The following is a 13,908-nucleotide window of genomic DNA, read 5'->3' as shown; positions in this document are numbered from 1 at the left end:
TATCTGAGCTGGGCATTGTGGCTATTCCGTGCCAGTACACTTGTGTGAACTGTAGTCAGCCAGCTAGGCAATATCAGCATGGTTTTCAGACCAGACATCAGAAATGTAACACAAGGTCAAGTAATGTTATACACATAAGACTAACTAGTGAAGCGACATCTTATTTTCAAATTAAACAAACCAATGTCGCAGTCTACTCACAAGCTACTTGCTAACATTAGCTAGTTAGCTACTACGAACTATTGAACACATAGCTGAAAAAACGAAATAGCAACATTTCACTTTATATCTATCAAGATATATTATCTAGCTAGCTATGTCTTACCTTTTCATAACACATTCTAATGCTGGGTCAACTCCCTTCAATCGCTTTCCCTTTTTGCCTGTCTACTCTCCAAGTGTCTCTGTTCCTATAGCTTAGATGGAGGAGTAGTTGCTGCTTGGTCAGAAAATGAATACCAGTGAATACAGCGGTTCTCTGACAGGCTAGGGGCAAACTATTGTTACTGTTGCATGACATTGGATAACCACTAGTGACTTATTGGAGCTTTTGAACATTACAAAAAATACAAAAAGTTACATATTGCAGCTTTAACAGGAGGTTTGATTAGCTTGCTAATCGATTAGCATTCACACAAGTGGCTATTTTTTTTTAAACATGACAAACATGATTATCATCATATCATGCAAGGCTAAACACATCAGCAATCAACATTAACAGCAGAATGACTAAAATGTTACCTGTATGCAACTGTCTAGCTAGCTATATTGCTAAAAATAGCTAGCATGAAAACAACTTTTTGATACAGTTGTGACAACATGTAACTATGTCAGCATTTTAACTGTAGATTCTTAACTGTTTATGGATTATTATGATTCACGGCAGACTGAAACACTCAAAATAATCCTTCCCACTCGGATTCAACCAGTCCAGACTGCTTTTGCCACAAAAGACAGAGCTGTGTCGATACCAGCAGCTGTATTCAGGACAACACTGTTATTGAAAGCAGATCCTGTGAAGTAGTGACATCAGTCATACACACAGATTTCTGAAACGGGTCACAAATGGCTAAACGATTTGATGCCTCTCAACGAGCCCTGAACTTGAACAGCATCCAGATAGACCCAGGTAAGTACAAGGAAAGAGCAGTAATTCGCATCAACAGTTTTTCAATGTTACATTTGCATTATATGACATGTATTCTGGTTGTGAAGCCTAACACTCCTATGCTTCCCGGATATCAGACCTAGTGTCCCAGGACATTGATGTGACATTGAACAGAAATAACTCCATGCACACTGTTATTAAATACCTCCTCCAGCTATTGTTTTACTTTTACTGCTGGAAAGCAATGTCCCAATATATAAATACAGGAAACTACACACACTAAAGGGTGGACCATGACTAACCTGGACCACCTATTTTGATGTGCCTTTTGTTAAGTAAATCAGGTGTTACTGTAGCTTCATGTCTTAACAGAAGACTCAACTCTAATTTTGACAAAGTATTTTCATTTCAAGTTAATTAAAGTGTACTGTTAGTTAGCTAACTGACGTTAGCTGGCTGGCTCGCAAACTAAAGTTAATGCATGCGTTGGGATTCATTGTTTACGAATCTAGCTATCTAGCTCCATTTCATAACAAAAGACTCTCGTCTTAGTGTGCTAGAGTGCAGAATAACTGATGCATTTTTTTACGTTCAACACCCATTGAATATGTCCGGTGTCAGTAAACGTCAGCAATTCAATTGTTGCCAGCAGCACAGTTACAGTCACCAGCGCTCTGGATAACATGACCAGCTCTGCTAAGGCGAGTAAAATGGTCAGAGTGGGGTGTTCTCTCATTATGTGTCTGGAAGTAGCTAGCCAATGTTAGCCAGTTAGCTTGGGTGCTTGACTGTAGTTGTGAGGTCAGAGCTTTCGGGAACAACCCTACTTATTGGCCAGAGCGTCCAGTGTGTGCTCTGAATGAGAAACGCTCTGAATTACTAAGCTGTTCATTTGCTATGTCATCTTTAGTCTCATCAGGGAAACATTTAATTTTTTTCTGGTGGCTCCTCTGTTCACTGTGAAACTGAGAAGTTACATCCATTTAATTTGCAACCATGGAGGCTTCTGCATAATCAATTGTACACTCTTCTGGCAGAGCCTGTATTTCTTCCTATAGCCCCTTAATGTGAGCTGCTTCAGTGTCCAGAGAAATATTTCCTGACTGAAGAATTAGGCTTCTATTCTCAGTACACTGCAACAATTTTACCCAGAAAGTGAGCAGGAAGATTGCCTTGAAAGACATGAAGTAGCTTTTCAGACCTTTTGCCTCAGATTTGGCTTCATTTGTCAGGCTGCAGGTAGCAAGAAGCATGTTTAAGGCATTGATGATAGACAGTAAATGAGTTACCACTGGTCGGACCACAGCAATACACGCACACCATCGCATGTCTGAAAGGCAGATAAGACAGCAGCGAGTATTTTCCTTGAGAATGGCCCATCACTCTGGGCTGGCACTGAACAGATTGTGAAGATGTTTCACACAGCCAAAAAAAGGTTGATACCTCTTGGCACGACTGAGCTGCATGTACACCCACAAGATTAAGAGTAGAGGAGGCACAAGGTGAGTATGTGGCATGTGGATTTTTTTGCAGTATGTGTGCTTGAACTCTCTTCACTTTCCCTGACATATTTGCACCATTATCAAGGCCTTGACCACAGCAATCTGCTATGTCAATACCATTACCTTCCAATGCACTCAAAATCATTTCAGAATTTTCACAGCCTTTCTTTCAAGTCTTTAAATTCAAGAAAACACTCAATTATTTCACATTCACCTGTTCCCTGAACTTTATCTTTGTGTACATATCTCACCAATAATATATTTTGCTCAGAATGTGAAATGTCTGGAGTTGCATCACATATAACCGTGTAAAAGATTGCATCTTCTTCTTTCATAACGTATTGTTTTCAAAACCCTTTGACCACATATTCTTATGCACTCGTTTTGGCTCTCAGGGCTGAGGTAAAGAGTCAGTCGTGCTCCTTTCTTTTTGTCCCTGACTTTCTGTAAGTGCTCAAATAACAGTTCAAGGAAGCTTAGGTAATGTCCATTATGCACGTCATCAAGATTGAGTGATTTCCCCCAGAATGGCAGATTCCTAGATGCTAAGTACAGTGTCAAATCCAAAATCCTTTCTAGAAGTGCTCTGTTTTTATACATTTCTGACTGGATTTGTCTCTGCAGCTGACTGTCTATACCTGTAGCTGTTGTTACGGTATGCTGCAGATTTTTCCATTTCCAGTAACAGTTCTTGTCCTGTAACACCATCCTCGTGCTCTGGTAGTTTGTCATACATTCTCCACCATTTCACTGATATCTTACAAACCACCTACAAAGGTGTTGTCATCTTAGCTTGCTTGCTACATAACTTCTGAGTGATAGCACCACCACCAATCAGCCTACACCACTGTGCGCACACACCCGTCATTACTATGATAACTAGCATAGCCATGTCAGCAAATGAATCCTGTCTGAACACACACACACATCCGATTTGGTACCTTGTAAACTTGCTGTTTGGACAGTCAATATACCAAAATGGATTTGAAAAACAAAACTGATTGAGCATTAGTGCCTGCAGTGTGAACAAGGCTTTAGATTACTTGTCAACAGCTTTTTGACACTATATATACTTTTTGAATTACACTGAACAAAATATGAACGTAACATCTAAAGTGTTGGTCCCATGTTTCATGAGCTGAAATAAAAGAATCCTAGAATTGTTCCATACACACAAAACACTTATTTCTTTAACATTTTGTGCACACATTAGTTTACCTGCCTGTTAGTGAGCATTTCTCATTTGCCAAGATAATCCATCCAGTTGAGAGTTATGGCATATCAAGAAGATGATTAAAACAGCAGGATCGATATAGAAATCGTTTTACTGTGGATATAGATACTTTTGTACCTGTTTCCTCCAGCATCTTCACAAGGTCCTTTGTTGTTCTGGGATTGATTTGCACTTTTCATACCAAAGTACTTTCATCTCTAGGAGACAGAACGTGTCTCCTTCCTGAGCAGTATGACGGCTGCGTGGTCCCATGGTGTTTATACTTGCGTACTATTGTTTGTACAGATGAACGTGGTACCATCAGGCGCTTGGAAATTGCTCCCAAGGATAAGTCAGACTTGTGGAGCTCTGCAATTTTTTTCAGAGGTTTTGGCTGATTTCTTTTGATTTTCCCATGATGTCAAGCAAAGAGGCACTGTGTTTTAAGGTAGGCCTTGAAATAGGTCCACAGGTACACCTCCAATTGACTCAAATTATATTAATTATCCTATCAGAAGCTTCTAAAGCCATGCCATCATTTTCTGGAATTTTCCAAGCTGTTTAAAGGCACAGTCAACTTCATGTATGTAAACTTGTGACCCACTGGAATTGCGGTACAGTGAATTATAAGTGAAATAATCTCTCTGTAAACAATTGCTGGAAAAATTACTTGTGTCATGCACAAAGTAGATGTCTTAACCGACTTCCCAAAACTATAGTTTGTTAACAGGAAATGTGTGGAGTGGTTGAAAAACTAGTTTTAATTAATGACTCCAACATAATTTTATGTAAACTTCTGACTTCAATTGTACATGCAGTGCAGTGGAGGCTGCTGAGGGGAGGACGGCTCATAATAATGGCTGGAATGGAGTCAATGGAATGGTATCAAACACATCAAAGATGTGGTTTACATGTTGTTGATACAACTCCATTAACTCCCTTCCAGATATTATTATGAGCCGTCCTCCCCTTGGCAGCCTCCACTGATGAAGAGACCCAGAATCAATCGACGTGGGGAATTCAAATTTATCCAATTTTTCTCACCGGTGCTCCATGCACCAAAGTTTAATTAGAATCAGTTTTAAATACTTATAGCAGTTGTCCCTACTGTAATCCTTAGAGGAAACTGGATAACTTAGGAAACGTGATAACACTAAACGCGCTCGTTGACAGCTTCAAGCTGCTTAGAAAGTAATTCATTACCCAGGGCCATGCAGTTTCTTAACATGTAGATTCATTTTGGTGTCTTGTGGATGCCAGCTGGGCTCCAGTGAACCTGAAAGATCAGGCATAGAGTTGAGGATTAGAGGGCATTGGCACGGCCTGAGCTAATGTGTCCGTATGGTGGGAGGCATGTTCGCATGAATATGCAGCACGTCAACGTCAGGGTTCCAGCAGGTTCACAGCAAGACCATTAGGGCCGTAGTAGACACTTAGCACTGATCACACAGTCCATTTCTTCCCATTGAATGGAGGCACTCTTGTATGCCAGCTCAGGGTCACTTCCCCCCCCCTTATGCTTTGGGCATAAGAGACCCTCGAGGCAGCAATAACCTTTGTCTGCTTTGAACAAGGATCACGCTTGAAAGTTGAATGCATCTGAATGAGTTGAAGTCTGTACAGCACACTCTATGCTTGTAACTGCATATGTCACGTTGATGACTATGAGATAAGCCATAATTTTGGGGATGTTGTTGGAAAAAGACAATGCTCATCCCCATAATCTTTTTTACGTGTTTATTTTCAAAAGGATGAAGCTAAGAACATTTACAACTTCTTGTTAAGAACGTTATAACAATGTGGAAGACAATGAAACTTATTCTACAAGTGTAACGACTGTCTTTCGGTGAGTTAGTAGACCAAGGCGCAGCGGGTGATGAATACATAATGACTTTATTGTAAGACGAAGAACAGACACGAAATACACTTGACTAATATACAAAATAACAAAACGAACTAGACAGACCTAAACTACGAACTTACATGAAACGAAGAACACATGAACAGGAACGACCGAACGAACGAGACGAGACAGTACCGTGTGGTGCAACAAACACAGACACAGCGACAATCACCCACAAACAAACAGTGAGAACAACCTACCTTAATATGACTCTCAATTAGAGGAAAACGCAAAACACCTGCCTCTAATTAAGAGCCATACCAGGCAACCCAAAACCAACATAGAAACAGAAAACATAGACTGCCCACCCAAAACTCACGCCCTGACCATCACACACATACAAAACAACAGAAAACAGGTCAGGAACGTGACAACAAGAACCAATATGACTCCCTAAAAACACAACCCTTGGACAGCTTTTCAGAATTCACCAATAAATTGGTCTACATGGAAAACAAAAGGCGTAGAAACCGTAAATGACTTGGTGACAGGAAATACGTTTATTTCCATGACAGAGTAATTCAAAAGCAATTTTGGACTGACCAACGTTGATCGCTTCAAATACACTGAACAAAAATATAAACGCACCAAGTAAATGATTTCCCGCCAATATCCAGCAACTTCGCACAGCCATTGAAGAGAAGAAAGACAGCATTCCACAGGCCACAATCAACAGCCTGATCAATTCTTTGTGATGAAGATGTGTCACACTGCATGAGGCAAGTGGTGGCAACAGCAAATAATGACTGGTTTTCTGATCCAAACCCCTACCTTTTTTTAAGGTATCTGTGTTCAACAGATTGTTTAACTTTTTTTAAAACCTTTATTTAGCAGATGCATATCTCTAATGTGAAGTCCATAGATTAGGGCCTAATTCATTTATTTCAATTGACTGATTTCCTTATATGAACTGTAACTCTGTCAAATCTTTTAAATTGTTCCATATACATGCAACTTAAAAGTTAAATATCACAAAATTTCAATTTGAACTCTTCTGGACATCAGAGGAACCTTGAGGGATTCATATTTGAGTCAGAAAAGGATGTTCATGAACATCCATGAGGCCTACAAGCCCTCAGTCCAGCTTCTCTCAGCCTATTGGCGACAGTCTGAGCACTGATGGAGGGATTCTGCGTTCCTGGTGTAACTCGGGCAGTTCTTGTTGCCATCCTGTACTTGTCCCGCAGGTGGGATGTTCGGATATACCGATCCTGTGCAGATGTTGTTACACGTGGTCTGCCACTGCAAGGACGATCGGCTGTCTGTCCTGTCTCCCTGTAGCTCTGTCTTAGGCGTCTCACAGTACGGACATTGCAATTTATTGCCCTGGCCACATCTGCAGTCCTAATGCATCCTTGCAGCATGCCAAAGGAACTTTCATGCAGATGAGCAGGGACCCTGGGCATCTTTCTTTTGGTGTTTTTCTGAATCAGTAGAAAGGCCTCTTTAGCGTCCTAAGTTTTCATAACTGTATAATTGCCTACCGTCTGTAAGCTGTTAGTGTCTTAACGACTGTTCCACAGGTGTATTTAATTAGTTGTTTAAGGTTCATTGAACAAGCACGGGAAACAGTGTTTAAACCCTTTACAATGAAGATCTGTGTAGTTATTTGAATTTTTACGAATGATCTTTGAAAGACAGGGTCCTGAAAAAGGGACGGGTGTAATGAGACTCAAAGGGCTGGACGATTCTCTTCTCATCACAAAAACGTATACAAAAAATCTGGAAATCCACCCGCCATCATTAACACAATGGAAAAATCGAATGATTTATTATTGAATTATTGAAATAGCACGGGCGACCGAGGAAAAACAAATTGGTATAATTTAAGGCCATATGGCAAACAATAATGCAGGCACTAGGGATGGGGTGTGAGCATGTGAGTCTGGGAAGATGAGATGTAGTCGTTGTTAATATGCGTCAGCAAGTTGTTGTTTGTATGTGTATGTTTGTAACTCGTTTGAAAAAAAAATATTAAAAAAGTATTATATATATTATATATAGTATATAAAAAGGAAAAGGACAAAGCTTGAAGGTTGATACGCTGTTATCAAACTCATGAACTCATCAAAATGTATAGAAAGTAGCACAGATTACTCGTTCTTCTCTTACCGCCCAATCTCCCTATAATCTTTGAGGACTCAATGATAGAAACATGAAAGCTCTCTGACATTATTCTACAGCATAGCCGTGCTGTGCCTTCCACTGACAGACTAGACCACATATTCTTTCATCTAGTGTTTGTCTACTGTTGAGATGTGTTTGCAGATGACAGTGGTAGGACACGTCTCTGTAACACAGATTAGACACGGCACAATGGTACACATGACACACTTTTGAATACAGAATATCTAAAGTGGTATACTTACCATCTTGAAGGGAAAGATGCTAGAAGATGCTCCCTGTGCTCTTCTAGCAGAACTAATAATTTGTCTCCATTTGAAGTGACACCAGTTCAGCAATCAATCCACCTCACAGGACCAGATTTATCTGCTCTCGTTCATTCTTCTTACATCCTCGCTTATGTGGGGAGGGAGCAAATTAATCTAGTCATATCAAGATCAAAGTTAATCAAGTTGAAGAAAAATGCAGAGAAATCTATTGAGGTGTCGTGACCAGGTGACACTGGGAAATGAACTGCAAAGTAATGGAGTGAGCTGAGCTCTTGGTCCCTCCAAATGGCTGTGCCGCCGGGTGAACCAGGGTCCTGATTTATTTGGCTATTCACTTGGCACAGCTAAGCAGGGAAGGTCAAGGAAAAACATATTGGTAACGCATGAGCTCACATTTCATTTTACACAATGCCAGAGTAAACACATGGATAATCAGTCCATGAATGCAGGCTACAAGCCATAGCCATATAACTTCTTATCTTGGCCTATATTTAATCATATCAAGCGTTTACCGGCGATAGCAGACACCTGCATAGCTGATGTTTTGGCGGTGTCGGAGGTGCAACTGCGTTGGAGCTATCAAATCGGTAAACAGCTCTTGTGATCATTGTCACGAAGCTACACCGTCCCAGAAGTTCTGAACGAGAAAGTGTAGGCTATGTAGAAATAATAATACTCAAACTAAAAATCATTAAATTAAATAATGAGGATTTCTATCAGCCTAATCAACGTGTAGATTACATCTCAGTCAGCCCTTCCCTCAACCCCACAGCGCCTAAACACATGTCTACATAATTCTTTCAGGAAGTCCGTGCTTAAAATTGTATTGTGCAATTTGAGGTTTACACATTTTCCGTGCCCTTAAAAGCAGACGGGCTTAGGTATCTCTCAGTGACACATGTGGCTAGGTTGATCCTATCTCAGTGGGAAGGTTTTGTGCATTTCAACAGTGCTAGCAGTCAACAGTCACTTTTTAATTAATAATTTATACAGATAAATCAACAGCATGATTGGCATTGCAGTTTCCCCAAAAATGTTCTAAATTACAGTTATGAGCATGCAATCATAACTGGTTTAAAATGTAAATTAAAATACAGTAATGAGCTAAACAAATTATGAATGTGTCACGACTTCCGCCGAAGTCGGCTCCTCTCCTTGTTAGGGCGGCGTTCGGCGATCGACATCACCGGCTTTCTAGCCATCGCCGCTCCATTTTTCAATTGTCCATTTCTTGTCTTGTTCCATACACACCTGGTTGTCATTCCCCCTAATCATCTATATGTATTTAGCCCTCTGTTTCATATCATGTCTTTGTATGTAATTGTTTGGATGTTATGCGGTTTAGTTACGCGCTTTCCTTTCTATGTTCCGGTTTTTGAGCACATTGTATGTTTTTAGTGCTTTTTATGTGGAACGCTATTAAAGTGAGCTTGTTACTATACTCTGCTCTCCTGCACCTGACTTCGCATCCAGTACAGCCACGTAACAGAATGTCCTTGTAGCATTCAATAGATGGACAAACACAGTAATGACATACTTACAGTACTGTAACTATATTTAGACTTTTGACATCATGTCACCAGCAAGTGATTTCCTGTGTCAAAGGGTTTCTTATTGGCCAATTCTGGTCCTGGAGGGCCATACCCTTACAAAAAAGCACTATAGTTTTTCTGTAAGAAACTATACATTTTTTATAATACCTTATAGTTAGCTTATAGTATGCTATGATATATTATTTTGCTATGGAAAAACTATATCATGATTATAGGAGTCTCTACAGGATGTATTTTTTTCCTATAATAACTTCAAAATATCCTATAAGATTTCAATAGTATAAATATTATGCAGTATCTCTAGTATTCTTATGAATTTAAATAGTTTTCATGTATTATTTTCTATAGTGTTCCCCTGAAGTTATTGAAAGCATTCCCATAGGCTATTAATGTCGGGTTTGTAATAGTATTATAATTGAGGTGATGAAAATGATCCAAGAATAAATATTTCCTGCAAGCAAAAAAGGAAAGCCAACTAATATTTATTTTATATTCCAACGTCACTATAGCCAGGTTACTTTTAAAGTAGTGTGCATTTTTGGGATGGATAATTTCAATAAATTATATCCATTAAAAACATGTTGAATCTCAGTAAAATCAGACCAGTAATATTAATGTTAATTTATTTTCATTTAAAAAAAACATCTATTCCACTGAACATATTAAACTTCCTACGGCCAATATCCCGATAACGGGATCGATATGACAACAGCCAGTGAAAGTGCAGGGCGCCAAATTCAAACAATGGAAATTTCATAATTAAAATTCCTCAAACATACAAGTATTATACACCATTTTAATTAATGCAACCGCTGTGTCAGATTTCAAAAAAGCTTTACGGAAAAAACACCATGCAATAATCTGAGTACAGTGCTCAGAGAACAAAACAAGCCATACAGATACCCGCCATGTTGTGGACTCAATAGAAGTAAGAAATAGCATTATAAATATTCACTTACCTTTGATGATATTCATCAGAATGCACTCCCAGGAATCCCAATTCCATAATAAATGTTTGTTTTGTTCGATAAAATCCATAATTTATGACCAAAGACCTCCTTTTTGTTCTCGCGTTTAGTTCACAAATCCAAATTCACACGGCGCAGACACTTAGTTCAGACGACAGTTCCATTACAGTTCGTAGAAACATGTCAAACGATGTATAGAACCAATCTTTAGGATGTTTTTATCATAAATCTTCAATAATGTTCCAACCGGACAATTCCTTTGTCTTTAGAAAGGAAAAGGAACGCAGCTACCTCTCATTGGCGCGCACCTGACCGAGCTTATGGCATTCTGCCAGACACCTGACTCAATCAGCTCTTATTCTCACCCCCTTCACAGTAGAAGCCTGAAACAAGGTTCTAAAGACTGTTGACATCTAGTGGAAGCCCTAGAAAGTGCAATCGGACCAAATTTTACACTGTATATTGGATAGGCAATGACTTGAAAACCTACAAACCTCAGATTTCCCACTTCCTGGTTGGATTTCTTCTCAGGTTTTTGCCTGCCAAATGAGTTCTATTATACTCACAGACATCATTCAAACTTCAGAGTGTTTTCTATCCAAATCTATGATTAATGTGCATATCTTAGCTTCTGGGCCTGAGTAGCAGGCAGTTTACTCTGGGCACCTTATTCATCCAAGCAACTCAATTCTGCCCCCAGCCATAAGAAGTTAACCACATGTACCATACAATATACAGTATATCACAAAAGTGAGTACACCCCTCACATTTTTGTAAATATTTGAGTATATCTTTTCATGTGACAACACTGAAGAAATGACACTTTGCTACAATGTAAAGTAGTGAGTGTACAGCTTGTATAACAGTGTAAATTTGCTGTCCCCTCAAAATAACTCAACACACAGCCATTAATGTCTAAACCGCTGGCAACAAAAGTGAATACACTCCTAAGTGAAAATGTCCAAATTGGGCCCAAAGTGTCAATATTTTGTGTGGCCACCATCATTTTCCAGCACTGCCTTAACCCTCTTGGGCATGGAGTTCACCAGAGCTTCACAGGTTGCCACTGGAGTCCTCTTCCACTCCTCCATGACGACATCACGGAGCTGGTGGACGTTAGAGACCTTGCACTCCTCCACCTTCCGTTTGAGGATGCCCCACAGATGCTCAATAGGGTTTAGGTCTGGAGACATGCTTGGCCAGTCCATCACCTTTACCCTTCGCTTCATTAGCAAGGCAGTGGTCGTCTCGGAGGTGTGTTTGGGGTCGTTATCATGTTGGAATATTGCCCTGCGGCCCAGTCTCCGAAGGGAGGGGATCATGCTCTGCTTCAGTATGTCACAGTACATGTTGGCATTCATGGTTCCCTCAATGAACTGTAGCTCCCCAGTGCCGGCAGCACTCATACAGCCCCAGATCATGACACTCCCACCACCATGCTTGACTGTAGGCAAGACACACTTGTCTTTGTACTCCTCACCTGGTTGCCGCCACACACGCTTGACACCATCTAAACCAAATAAGTGTATCTTGGTTTCATCAGACCACAGGATATGGTTCCAGTAATCCATGTCCTTAGTCTGCTTGTCTTCAGCAAACTGTTTGCGGGCTTTCTTGTGCATCATCTTTAGAAGAGGCTTCCTTCTGGGACGACAGCCATGCAGACCAATTTGATGCAGTGTACGGCGTATGGTCTGAGCACTGACAGGCTGACCCCCCACCCCTTCAACCTCTGCAGCAATGCGGGCAGCACTCATACGTCTATTTCCCAAAGACAACCTCTGAATATGACGCTAAGCACGTGCACTCAACTTCTTTGGTCGACCATGGCGAGGCCTGTTCTGAGTGGAACCTGTCCAGTTAAACAGCTGTATGATCTTGGCCACCGTGCTGCAGCTCAGTTTCAGGGTCTTGGCAATCTTCTTATAGCCCAGGCCATCTTTATGTAGAGCAACAATTCTTTTTTTCAGATCCTCAGAGAGTTCTTTGGCATGAGGTGCCATGTTGAACTTCCAGTGACCAGTCAGTATGAGAGAGTGTGAGAGCGATGACACCAAATTTAACACACCTGCTCCCCATTCACACCTGAGACCTTGTAACACTAACGAGTCACATGACACCGGGGAGGGAAAATGGCTAATTGGGCCCAATTTGGACATTTTCACTTAGGGGTGTACTCACTTTTGTTGCCAGCGGTTTAGACATTAATGGCTGTGTGTTGAGTTATTTTGAGGGGACAGCAAATTTACACTGTTATACAAGCTGTACACTCACTACTTTACATTGTAGCAAAGTGCCATATCTTCAGTGTTGTCACATGAAAAGATATACTCAAATATTTACACAAATGTGAGGGGTGTACTCACTTTTGTGATATACTGTATATGCGATGTCCCTTCCATCACTGATGTATGTCCCTGATAAGTTATCAATGAGTGATACTATTAGAATCACACAGATTCAATGACATACAACACACATTTTGTGATCTCCAACTATTGCTCAATTCAAGTGAATCTAAATGCATGCGTTTTAACTGGGAGCTGTTGGGGTTCGTTCCTTGTTCATTGTCAATCATTGGCTCCTTGTTGAAATTAGCATTCAGACAGTATCTTTAATTAAATCAATCAAAAACTTGTATTAATGCAATTGCAGCCAGAAGTTGACAACAGGAACATAGCAGGCATGTTATAGTAAAGGGTCCAAGTTATTTTATTAAGCCCGAAGTCCAGCCTTAGTGATGTCACTGCCTACGTCATTACCTTCTACTCATGAGACCAAGCCCATGCCTACACAGCTATGCAAACAAGAGTTTCAGTGTTATCTAAAGGCACAGCAGCAAATGTCCACTCCCCAAGTTCATTTATAGTGGAATGTCTGACTAGTCTTTTATCTCTTTCACTCCCCTGCAGGGTTCTTTCTCAGTCACATATCTCCCAGTCCATGTCTTTATAAGAACCAGAGACTACAAAAGACTGTGGAACAATATTAAACCTTATAATGAATATATATTGTTCATCTGTAGTCCAGGACCCTATAAATGTAAGGGGGAGGAGTCTTATAACCCTTTCCCTTCTATTAATAGAACATAAGCATAATCAATTATTATAATACATCAAACATTTGGTACAGCCCCTATCATGACCCCAAGGTGAAGCCGACAGAGCTGCAAGTCCCTAACATATCCTCACACTGGACGGACCTGAATTAAAGTATGTTGATGCTTTTCTTGGTCAGGTCACCATTGCAAATGGGAATCAGCTCTCAT

This window comes from Salvelinus fontinalis, chromosome 6, assembly GCF_029448725.1.
Source record: "Salvelinus fontinalis isolate EN_2023a chromosome 6, ASM2944872v1, whole genome shotgun sequence".
NCBI classification, from domain to species: Eukaryota; Metazoa; Chordata; class Actinopteri; order Salmoniformes; family Salmonidae; genus Salvelinus; species Salvelinus fontinalis.
The sequence above is the reverse complement of the archived record's forward strand: the minus strand, read 5'-3'. Positions refer to the sequence as shown.